Source organism: Bactrocera dorsalis, chromosome 3 (genome assembly GCF_023373825.1).
Source record: "Bactrocera dorsalis isolate Fly_Bdor chromosome 3, ASM2337382v1, whole genome shotgun sequence".
Lineage (NCBI taxonomy): Eukaryota > Metazoa > Arthropoda > Insecta > Diptera > Tephritidae > Bactrocera > Bactrocera dorsalis.
The window spans coordinates 65,084,137-65,097,268 of record NC_064305.1 but is presented as its reverse complement, the minus strand read 5'-3'; the positions used below and the strand labels follow the sequence as shown (position 1 = coordinate 65,097,268).

Here is a 13,132-nt window from a genome sequence, read left to right as displayed (position 1 = left end):
ATTTCCTTTACAGAAATAAAAGCATTCAACTTTCAACCAGGGGAACTTTATAAGAAACTGAAATTATAATAAGATTATAATTACTTTATTAGTAACTCAATAAAACTATAGTATTAATACGAGTATTATACAAGAGATAAACAAGTTTCCAATTAGAAAACAACAAGAAAGCTAAATCAGTAAGCATTCATTCATAAGTTGTCTTGAAATTCGCCGCAAAAACTTTATAGTAAAAAAGAAATAAGTTAAAAAAGCAACCAGTTAAACCACATCAAACACACAAAAAGATTACGACAAATTCGCCGCAAATAAAGCAACACGCTTACCAACTCACTAACTGAGTGCAAATATCAAAACAAAAATGTAATAAATGAATAAAACAACAAACAAAAAAAGTAAAGCATTTTTTTTTTGCTTTCGTTACCAAAATAGAGAAGTTAGTTGTGTTGTTCTCTCAATTTTTGCAAAAGCATAAGCAATTGGCTCGAACTTCTCAGCGCTGAATCTGAACATACAATTAATTGAGCTATAGAGGGTGCTCACTGAGTACAAATATTGAGTGAAACTTTGTTTTCATTTGAGTGTTCACGGGTTGAAAGTGAATGTCTTTTGTTTTGGGTCATTTATAGTTTCATTTTCATTTGATTGACTTTGGCACTCAATGGCCGCAATTAACTGTTGGCGAGTATTTCTGCTATTGTTGGCCATGCATCGTGGTGGATTGTGGGCAGTTCGGATGCTGTGCGTTACAATTCACCAAACCAAAAAGAATATTTTTGAAAAAGAAACTACTTCTCTGTGAGCTTAAAGGAATTTAATTTTTTAGATGAGACAACATATGTTTTTATTTATTTAAATTTAAAGAAAAAATACATAAAATAAATTAAAAAATAAAAATTAAAAAAATAAATAATAAAGAAAAAATTTTATTCAAAATTTGCATAGAATAATATAAATGTTTTTTTTTGCTTTTGCGGATGTGGAAAATGCCTTCCATAATATTGGATTCAAAAAGTAAAGAAGAAAAATAAAAATAAATGATACATTTTATTCAAACTTTGTATAAAATAATTAAAAATTATAAATATAAATTTAAAATTAATAAAATTCTAATTTTGTTTCATTAGAAAAAAATTTAACTTAATTGAATTTAAAATTTCAAATAATTAAACTAACTAAATAATTAAACAAAACAAATTTTATAAATTAAATATTAAAAAATCGATTTAATCAAATTTTTTAAATTAGTAATTAAATATTAATTATTATTATTTAATTAAATAAATTTTTTAAATTATTAATTAATAGTAATTAAAATCACTGTTTCATTAGAAAAAATTTTGCTAATGGAATTTAAAATCTCAAATAATTAACTAACCAAATTAAATGATTAAACAAGAAAAAATAAATTAATTAAATATTAAAAATATAGAATTTTTTTAAAGTAGTAATTAAATAGTAATTAAAATTAATTAATTAAATAATTTTTTTAAATTTGTAATTAAGAGTAATTATAATTAATTAATTAGTAATTAAATATTCTTATGCAATAAAATAGAATTATTAAATTACGATAAAAAATTTTTATAATTTCAGCTAAGTTATAAATTTAAAGTCATAAACAAATAATTTACTAATAATGAATTAATTATCGAAAATAACTTAGCTAAAATAAGAAAATTAAGCAAGGCAAGAAAAATATGAATATTAAGAATAAAATTAATTCGAAAAAAATTATTTAAAAAATATATTAATTTTTTTAATTGGTAACTAATAGTAATTAGAATTAATTAATTAGTAATTAAATATTCCTAAATGTTAAGCAATAAATCAGAACCACTAAATATTAATAAAAATTTAAATAATTTGGGCTAAGTTTTAAATATTAAATCATAAACAAATAATTTACTAATAATTAGTTATCAAAAATAATTTTGTTTAAGTAAAAAATAAAGCAAAAGAAATATATAAAAATTATAAAATTATTTCCAAAAAAATATTAAAAATAAAGTTATAAACTACCAGTTGTAAAATGATAAATAATAATTATACTTAAGAATATTGAAAAGTACACAAATTTAGGATGTAATTATAACAGCTACCACAGTAGTACCCATTCTAAATTAAATATTCATATAATTGATTCTATAAAATACAACAGTCAGTAAAATAAAAATACATTTTTCCAACCATACACTGCAAAACCAAAAGCGCAAAAGCAAACAAACGCAAAAATCTCAATACACAACTCGGCTGTCTTTCTTGCATCAGCTACGCATAAACGTTGGCGCATGCGCGCACCTACCAACTTGGCTGCCTGTCACTGCACGCTTACCAAACACACCACAGCCGCAGACACCCAGGCTGGACTGATGCCAGACAGTTGCTGCGGTGCTTTGGTGGCTTTACGCTCGCCTCGCACAACGACTAACAACAGCCACACTTGGCGCTGTTGTTAACAGAATTGTATCGACCACTAAAGCGTGCGGTTGAAGACGCGGCTAAACGCGGTTTAAATAATTTGGTGCAACTACAAATTGTGAAAATTGGTGTGTGAAGTTCAAAATTGTATTAAATTCATTTCTATATATATATATATATATCCATGTAATATGTGGGCAAAAGCAAAATTTATACAAATTTTTGAAAGCAATTTGAAATTGAAATGATATTTGCTACAGTTAACAGTGCGCGTTGCTAAAAATAGCTGCGATAAAAGTATGCGTAAACAAAATATCCAGCAAATTTCAGATAAAAGACAATAATATACGAAAATAGCCAAAGGTGGCAATAATTATAAACATAGTAAATAGTCAGCGACGATTAAGCGACTGTTTGGCCGTAAAGCAGCCGCTGCGACTTTTGGACGTTGCTCAATAACGCGCCGAGGTTATCGACGATTCGATCATACAGCTTGATGATCTTTGTTGCTGGTTTTTTCCATATAACTATGTTTCATTTTTTAACTGCGGCGTTCAAAGTGATTGCAACCGCGGCTACTAGTTTTGAGTGGCCGCAATGAAAATGAATGTGTTGAACCAAAACAAAATACTAAAATTCAAAAAATCGTTGTAAATTTGTGAAATGTAAACAAGATATGTGGAAAAGCGAAAATGTTTGAGAAAAGATATATAATTATATTCGAAATTTGTATTTAAAAAAAATGCTTTGAGGATTTTTAAATTTAAAATTTATACAAAAATATTATTTCAAGACATGTGGGAAAAATCGAAAAATTTTGAAAAATATTCAAAAAAATATATAATTTATTAAAACGTATATTTTAAACATTTTTGAAATAAAAATATATATACAAATAAATAAATTAAAGGTGCTACAAAATTGTTTTGTTAAAAAAGCGATGTTAAAAAAAATAATAATTAAAAATATAAATATTTAAAAATAAAGTATTATAAAAAAATTTATTTTTTTCAATGTGCAAGCAAAAATTAATTAAAAGGAATTTTCGAATTTAAAAAACTGCTTAAAAAATTAATAATCTGAAACATTTTCGAAAACTGTATTTTATTAATCAAAATCGAGTGCTCATAAACAAAATTAAATTTAATTTAGTAATAAAATAAAAAAAATAAATTTAATTTAATTAAAAAACTTAACTAATATAATTAATATACATACATTTTTTTAATTGAAATTTATTATTAATAAAACTGCAGTGTGCATAAAGAAAAATATTTTGTAAAAAAATATTTTTTTATTAAGATAAATTTAATGAAGAATTAATAAAAATATTAAATTAAAAATAATAAATACTTAATGTTATTAAAAAATTACAGTGAAAACCAAATTTTGTATTATTTGAAATAATTAATAAATAATATTTTTGTATTAAAAAAGTAGCTAATAACTTAATAACAAACGAAGGATGTTAAAAAAACATTTTTATTAATAAAATTGAAGTATGCATAAAAATTTAATTTAACAAGAAAAATAAAAATTAATTTTAATTAAAAATTAATAAAATAAAAATGAGTACAAATTATTTTTTTTAATTGTAAACTAATTTAATAATTAATAAACAAATATTTCGAATAAAAATTTATAAAAATTATTTAATAGATAAAAATTAAAAATAATTTAGTTTCAATTTATAATTAAAAAATTTTATTAAAAAATAAGAACATTAAAAATTGATGAAAATTAATTTTTTTAATTATAAATAAATTTGATAATTAACGAAAAAATTAAATTAATTAAAAATTAATAACACATAAATTACAATAATTTAATAAATATATTATAAATATTTCGAATAAAAATTTACAAAAATTATTTAATAGAGAAAAATTAAAAATAATTTAATTTCAATATATAATTAAAAAATTTAATAAATTTTTGAAAATTAATATTTTTAATTATACATAAATTTGATAATTAACGAAAAAAAATTAAATTGATTAAAAATTAATAACAAATGAATTACAATAATTTAATAAATATAAATTAATCCAAATCTTTTAATTATTTTTAATTTTTATTTATGAATGATGAATATTATTTATAATCAAAAAAAATAAAAAAAATTGGAAAAAAATTTTATTAGCTTATAATTAAAGTTATTTTTTTATAAATTAACTTCTGTTAGAAAAATATATTTTTTAATAAAGATGGAGTTTGAATGTAAAAGTCAATTTAAATTAATTTAAAAATTAATAAAAATAAAAAATAATTTAATTTGTTTTTAATTAATAAAAAGCTTTATAACAAAAACATTTTGAGTTAATAAAGAAAATTTAATTTTTTTTTAATAAAATTAATTTTTTTTCTAAAGTAAATTTTGTGACAAAATATTTTTATAATACTGTTGGAGTGTGCATAAAAAATTTAATTGAATAAAAAAATAATGATAATTAAAAATAAAAAATAATTTTATTTTTTTTTATTAATTATTAAATTAATTGATAATTTAAAATTTTAATGCAAAAAATATATATTTAAAAATGAAATGTTTTTAAATTATAAATTAATTTAATTATATTAATTAAATTAATTATTTTAAATTAATTGATTTTTTTAAATTATTAATTAATTTAAAAATTTAATGGAAAAAATATGATATTTAAAAATTGTTTTAATTAAAAATTAGGAAAAATAATTTAATAAATAAAAATTAAGAATAATTTGATTTTGTCATTATTTTTTAAATTAATTTATAATTAAAAATTTTAATTCTATAATTCTATAAAATTAAAAAAAAAAACTAATAATATTAATTTTAAATTCAAACCTATTTTTTTATTTTAAATTCAGTTTTTTGAATTATAAATTAATTTAATAATAAATAACAAAATTGAATTATTTTTAATTTTTATTTTTTAAATTATTTTTATTAATTTTTATTTAAAATTAATTTTTTTTATCAAATTAAACCTTTTAATTATAATTAAAAAATTCAATTATTAATATTTTTTTAAATATGGAAAGTAGAAATTTCATTTTAATAACAATTTGAGTTACTGTAAAAATCTACGGTGTAAAAATTTAAAAAAATTACTAAAAAAAACTATTTTTCTTATACACAAAAAAACTGCAAACAGCAGTACTGGCGCATAATCAAAAACCGGTATTTGGAAAATGTTGTGTATATACAGTTTACAGCATAAATATGCGCAGGAGCGCAAGCGCTCGCCAAGTCTGTGGGTGCATAAGACCGCATATTTATGTATGAGTGCGTGTGTGTGTGAGTTTGTGGCAAAAAGTGTGGCATAAATAGATTATGTCGCTCTGCAAACATGTAAATAAGCAGTAAATACTTATGCATACAAATAAATATATGCCAACATATACTATATTAGTAGTATATACAGTGTTTATTGCAACGGCGGCAGTGCCACTAACACTGCGTGCCAACAAATGACTACAGTGCTGTTGAAGAAACGCCAAAAACTCGTAAAAAACTCATGCCACAACTGAAAATCGCGCGCAGTTAGATTAAACTAAATCATAGCAAAGACGTCTAAGTCCAAGTCTAAGTCTGCCACTCAATGGAGTCGCGCAACCGACCATAACCGAAAGTCTCAAATGCCGCGACGCAGAAACACAAAAATCAAATGAAATTGATAGCCGCCGCTAACCAAAAACTCTATTTCTTATTTACTATTATTATTTTGTTTATGGTTGATATTATATTTTTTCATTTTTTGGTGGACTTAACTAAATATTATTCTGTACTTTTTTGATATTAATTATGTTTTCATTTCGTAGCTTTTATGCCAAACGGCTTTATGCCGCCTTAGCTGGTTTACTTTGCTGTGACTATGCACTCGCTGTTGTCTATTTGTCGCTTAGTCTAGTGGCTTTCGGCTAGCTAGCTAGAGCTAGCTGGTTGACTGGCTGACTGAATGGCCGGTGCTAGCGCTTTGATACTCAAATTCAGCGTCTAGCATTGAATTACATTTGCATTTGGCTGCTTCGGCTGCGCCGGTTGCGATTGCATTTGCAATTTTCCATTTGGCAATTCGCATGAGCAGCGAGTGGCAACAACAGCAACAACCATAGCAGCAGCAGTCTCGGCGTAAAATTATTAAGAATTTGTGTGTTTGCAAAACTGGCCCACAGCGCAGTCGTCAGCAGACTCTTTTGCGCGTTTTTCTCCTATTTTCCTATGTTTTTATTTCAACTTTTAGTTTTGCTTTTTATTTAACTCCTTTTTTTTCATTTTAAATCTGTCTTACTTGAGGCCTGCGGTGTTTTGTTTTTATTTTTCCAAAGTGTTGACGTTGCAAATCATTAAATAGTTATTTGTGCATGTGTATGTGTGTAGTTAAGTGGCGAACGTGACTTAGTGTTCTGCATTTGTGTGCTGTTAAATTTTAGAATGTTTTCTTAGACATTCAACGGTGCGTATGATTAATATGTGATCGCAGCTGAGTATTAGAGCCGAATTAAAAGCAGATGATGCCGAAGGCTTTGCTAATAATTGTGGTGTGTTGCAAGAGAAGATGCGATTTAGGCATTAGAATCAAGTGCGGCTTAACTTCTGAAGCGAGAAGTGATGGATGAAACAAATAAAATAAAAATATAAATAATTAAAAAAAAAATAATAATTAATAATAATAACAATAATAAAAATAAGAGAAAAAAAATTACTAATAATAATAAGGATAGTTATACAAGAAATATAGCGTTTTCTACTAAACAAGCCGACTTAGTACAAAATCTAGTTTATGGACTGTTTTAGCATTTGCAATATATTATAAGCAAAATAAATTAATAAATAAAGAAATGAACCGAAAATTTAAATAATCATGTAACTCATTAAACAAAAAGAAGCTAAGCCAAAAACAAAAATAGAAAATAAAAAAAGTGGAGTAAAACGAATGTTTTCAAAAGTATGGAAGTTGAGTATAAAAAATAAAAACTATTTAAAAATAAAATATAAATACTATGTGTATAGTATTTCAACAAATAATGAATCAGTAGTCAAATTAATAAAAAAAAGATGTAAATATTTTTATAAAACTTATTTTCTTATATTCTTAAAATATAATCATAGGAGAATTATATGAATTGAGTTCCGATTGACTGTTTGTTTGCCCATCTATCCGTCTGTTCACGCAAGCTGAATCTTTATTATTCGCAAATTTATAAAGTGACATGAATATGCCAAAAATTAAGCTTCAAAGCGGTAATTTGTGGCAGTGAATCGTAGTGAAAAGGGACATTTGGGACATGGAAATATTTTAAAAGTGGCAGTAGCTCCGCTCCTAATATGTTCAATGTACATATATCACAAGGCATTTACATCATAAGCCTGTCACTTCGTGTCACGCAACAAAAATGCATATAACCGGCCAAAAACTGCGACAAGTAATCTTCACAGGCTTCTCTTATACTTTACGCCATTAAGAGAGTTCTGCATTGTCCGAAACAAATGGTAGTCCAATGGTGCAAGGTCAGGGCTATATGGTGGATGCATCAAAACTTCCCAGCCAAGCTCTCCCAGTTTTTACCGTGTCTTCAAAGATGTGTGTGGTCTAGCGTTATTCTGATGAAAGACGAAGCCCTTTCTATAGATCAGTTCTGGTCTTTTCTTCCATAGCTTGTTTCCATCTCATAGAGTTGTTGAGAGTAAAATGTAGAGCTTCACCATGCTTGAACCATGATCTTTTTCGCAAATTATTGTCATATTCGATCCACGTTTCGTCTCCTGTTACCATTCGTTTGAGAATCGCACAAGTTAATTCGGCCCATACAATTTTTTACAATGTGGTCGCCAAATATCGAGCTTCTTTTTGTAGTCAGCCTTTTTTAAATGGTTCAAAATCATTTGATGATGAATGTTAAGTTCCTTAGCGATGCCATGGCTGCTTATGTGACGGTTCTGGTCAATCTTTTCCATAATTTTATTGACTTTTTAACGATAGGACGACCAGAGCGAGGTGGATTTTTCACAGAATTCCAGAACGGAAGTGAGAGAGCAATTGTTGTGCTACACGAACTGTTACAACATCGTCTCCGTAAACTTCACTTGCGTGGCATTCTTCCTTTTTTATACAAAAATTTTAAAATTTAGCTCCTATGAAACTTAAAATCTTACCTATTCAACATTATATGGTATGACACAATGTAATTGGTAGCACTGGTGATGTACGAATGCAACGACATCTATTGGCTAAATACGAAAAGATTTTTTCGACTACGCAATATTCCTAGCTCCCATAAAATTTGGCATATTTTTTTGATAATAATGTATTTTTGTGCCTGAAATAGATCAAATCTGGTCAACACAAGGTTTAGCCTCCATATACCGTGCATAATGATTTAAGTAATAAAACTAAGAGAGCATATATTATTTCGTAATAATAAAACTGGATTACATCAATTCATCCCTCCATAGACCATTTCTAATCATTTCGGATTTATGTGACTTTCAACCGTATACATGGGGAATATGTAAGATATCTAGGAAAGTTAAAGTCTTGAAGCAAAGCGTCACATGTTTTCTAGCTGAATACCTAATATTCTCTTTCTCTATCTCCCTCTCTTCCTTTAAAGAAAGTCTTTCTTTCAAATAAATCTAGCAAACAAAAGTTCCGACTTGATATAGCAATAACCAATTCATCAAATTCGTTGAAATCGCCTGATAACATACTTGTTGACATTGATATAAGAGTGTCCCGTTTCTATTAAAATAAAGAAATATAGAAATTTAAAGACAAAGTAAGTCATCAGAATCAATTAACCTCTGGAAGCATAAATATTAGTTTTAGGATTTTTTGTGTGACTTTACAAATATTTAACTTACTATCTCATAAAATTCCACCTTACTCACTTTACTACCAAACTACAAATATTTTTAACGATTAAGTAATCACTGAAAAAATTGGAAAAAAATTGTTCAATATTTAGCAATTATTAATAAACCTACCAAAAATTTATAAATTTTCATTTTTAGCATGACTTTTTAAACTCGACCTAAAATATAACCTCTCACTAGTCAAAAATATACTACTTCATCGAAAGAGACCAAAGCTATTTAAAACCAGAGAAAAACAAAATAACAATATTTATTGCTCATGGCCCCACTAAATGATTTAACCTATGCATAATGAAAGTCATTGATCACATATTCATATATGTAACATACGCTTATATGCCTTTGTACTCTCGATCACTTGTTGCTGCCAACGTTCAGCACCAATAGCACAGCTGGTGGTTAATGATCGGGGATTAATCAAGAAAATATTTCGCTCACCAACTGTTACTGTTTATGTTGTGTCAAAAATCCGTATAATTTGTCAAAGTCGTGCGTTTTTGAGCGTTGTCTTTCGCTTAAAATTCTAAGAAATCAAACGTGGACTGGAATTAATTCAAATTATATAAAATTTGTCTACAATTAAGTAGAGGAGAAGAAGATTATCTAGAAAACAATACAATTTTAAAATAGGAAGTTTGATGTATATTAATTTTTCTTTTTATGATATTACATTACTGTAAAAAAAAAAACAAGAAAAAACGTTTAAGTCTGGAGGTCTGAAGCAGGAGTTGAACTTTTCCCCAAGCTTTGACCCATCCGTAAAGAAACTCACTGTCCCTTTCCTCCAACGGCTTCTTCCTCGCTGGTATATGTGCAGAGAAGGAGCCGCCAGAGTTCGATCTGGCGACTCTACGAAACAAGTGCTCTGGTATGAAGTTCGAGTGTTCAGACCCGCACTCTCTGAGCCTAATAGCCTCATAGTAACTTTCGCAGCCATACACCTTCCGACGATGTCTACGGCCAACGTGTGCAAGATGGCGTTAAGTGTCATAATTGGAGTGCCGCTTACTGCACCACACATGCAGATGTGCGTCGATCGTTGAACGCTAACAAGTTTCTTTGCTAGAGTTTTTTTAAGAGCCTTCCACTACATAAAGACTCCACAAAACATAATGGGCTTGACTATGGTGTCAGAGAGCCAGAAGACTACTTTCGCTGAGAGACCTCACCTTTTTCCAATGACTTCTATACAAGGCAATCGATGTCTTTTTTTATCTCTATTTTATATTCTAATTTCATGAAAGCTTCCTATCTAGAATGAGCTATAAAGATTTCAGTGTATTTTCCGGTTGCAGACGGATACCTCCCAATTGCTCCCAATATTTTCTAGTAAATAAAACCATCTCGGTTTATTTGCTTTGATGGCGAGATCATTTATGACTGCCCAATTTATTACGACGCTGAGATACCCCTACGTTAACTTGTAGACAGGTACTCAGGAACATTCCTATGATGATCATAAGCGTTGCATCGTCCGCATAGGCAATCAGCCGGCAGCCACGATCTTAAAGTTTTTTAGGCACGTTGTTAACGACCAGAATCCATGCAAAGAATTCCTTACGAGGACTTGATTGTGATCGTTCCACTTATATAGACAGCCGATCTGACATGACATGACAAATTTCTTGAAGGTATCTCAACAAATTAAAAAAAAATACGATCATTCAGTTTGTAGGCCAATTATAGGCTAAAACGGTGCGACAAATGAGTAGCTTCTTGTAACAAAAATAACATGTGCAAATCTCAGATCGATATTTTACAAACTGATGGAGTATTTCGTGTACGCAGATATATAGACGAACGGGTGGAATGTGTAATGAGAGAAAAATTATTGTAATCGCAAGTAATAGATGCCTTGGTATTTAGGGGCAAGGTTGCGGGACTAAAAGAAGATGTAGTCCCTGAAAGTGCTCCCTCGGATTATTCTAAGCATTTTTACTACCGATTTCACTTATTTTTTTCTTCCTCTCAGTTCGGAGAATTCCAAGCACTTGAAGTCACTATCGTGCACTCTCCATTTTTTTCTTTCCCTTCAGTTCCTGAAAGATTAAAGGCGTAAGCAATAATGTTGTTTAATTATAGACACACAAAAGGCTGAACAGTTTTTAAAGAAATACTGAGAGCACACTTTCTGATTATTAGGTTACTGCATTTGAAAAAAAAATCTGAATCTAACCTCAATTCGCATGCCAAAGAGCGCATCGCAAGTGAACATCCACAATACAGCATACATTTCCAGTTCATTAAAAAACATATTCATAATTCTATGCATACAATTTTTTTTGTTATTTGTTTCTTTCTTTTTCTCCTCATCCACGTGCCAGACAATAAAGAGACTAACACTTGACGCACATGACACTTTAATGGCATTTTACTAATGTTTATCGCTTTCAGCTCTTATAACAGCTAATTTGTACTTTATTAAGTCTTTGCAAATTCATTTACTCAATTACGAATGCAGAATTGTTGAAAAATAAAATTAAAAAATAAAAATAAAAATAAAAATAGAAAAACAACAAGAAGCAGAGTAAAATTAAAAAAAAATTAAAAAATAAAACAAAAATTGAAATTATGGAAATGTTTGAATATCGCATTGCACGAATGGCAAACGAAACAGTGAGCACTAATAAAATCAAACAACAATAAAACTAACAGCAACAGCAACAACACTAACAAACACAGCATGCCAATGCTGCAATATTGAAGTGACAGCAGCGACGCACCGCATAAAAACCACAATTTCCAGCCGAACAACTTCTCAAAAGGAGATTTGTACGACAGCCTTTTAAGTTATTACCGAAATATTTCAATGAGCGCGTTAGCGGCGATCGCAAAAAAGTAGAAAAAATAGCTTAAATACAAACGGCAGGCTAATACTTATGCGTTTCATACATCTGTATGCGTGTATTTGTGTGTAGAATGCTTAGAAAATCGTTGTCTCGCAGTAAGTGAGTAAGATTTGAAAATTTTCGCGACATCAAAAGTGCATTTAATTATGCATTATGCATGCCGTATGAAAGGAATATCAACAAATAAATGTTTATATGTAACGAAATGTGTGTGAAACGTCGTAATTTGAAGTAAAAACAGCATCCAAATCTAAGTTTGCTTAAAGTTCTGTTTAAATATACTTTTGCTTTACATAAATCAGTTTCACACATTTCTAATTATTGGGGGAAGCGGCACGGGATTACCTTATGCCATCACAACAGGAACAAACATACATATCTGCCAATAATATGTTTGTGTATGCGTAACTTTATCGATGTAGTTGTCTACGAGCGATATGTTAGGTTGTGTAGACAACTAGTTTCACCAAAATATCAATTGATTGTGCGGAAATTAAATAAACAAAAACAATTAAAATGCTTAATTACCACAATAATAAGCACAACAACAGGCAGAAACTAGATGCAGGACCAATTATTTTCCAAAAAAAAGAACAAAAAACACAGGCTGTCAAGTGTGACACCGAAAATATTGGACAGTCGAACAAGTCTTTTCTTAAAAACCTGCGACAAGTAATTTTCACAGATTTCTCTTGAAGCCAACTTTACTCCTTGAAACCTTGACCGAAACAATTGGTAATCCGATGGTTCAAGGTCAGGTGCATCAAAACTTCCCAGCCAAGCTCCTCCAGTTTTTGCCAAGTCATCAAAGATGTGTGTGGTCTAGTGTTGTCTGGATGGAAGACGAAGCCCTTTCTGTTGATCACTTCTAGTCGTTTTTTTCGATTGCTTACTTCAACCTCATCAATTGAATGTAAAATCAATCGTTCGACCAGGTTCGAGCAGCTTATAGTGGATGATTCCTTTCCAATCCCACCAAACACTCAACATAACTTTCGAAGGC

General features: G+C 28.4%; 1 protein-coding gene across 1 annotated transcript in view; it reads left to right on the top strand.

Annotated features, from left to right (window-relative positions):
* The first annotated feature begins 2,390 nt into the window (after positions 1 to 2,390).
* Positions 2,391 to 13,132, top strand: part of LOC105222113 (uncharacterized) — a 210,454-nt gene continuing 199,712 nt past the window's right edge. The window contains exon 1 of the mRNA XM_049454017.1: positions 2,391 to 2,549. The gene's annotated coding sequence lies outside the window, so the exon portion shown is untranslated. The remainder of the gene's footprint in view (positions 2,550 to 13,132) is intronic.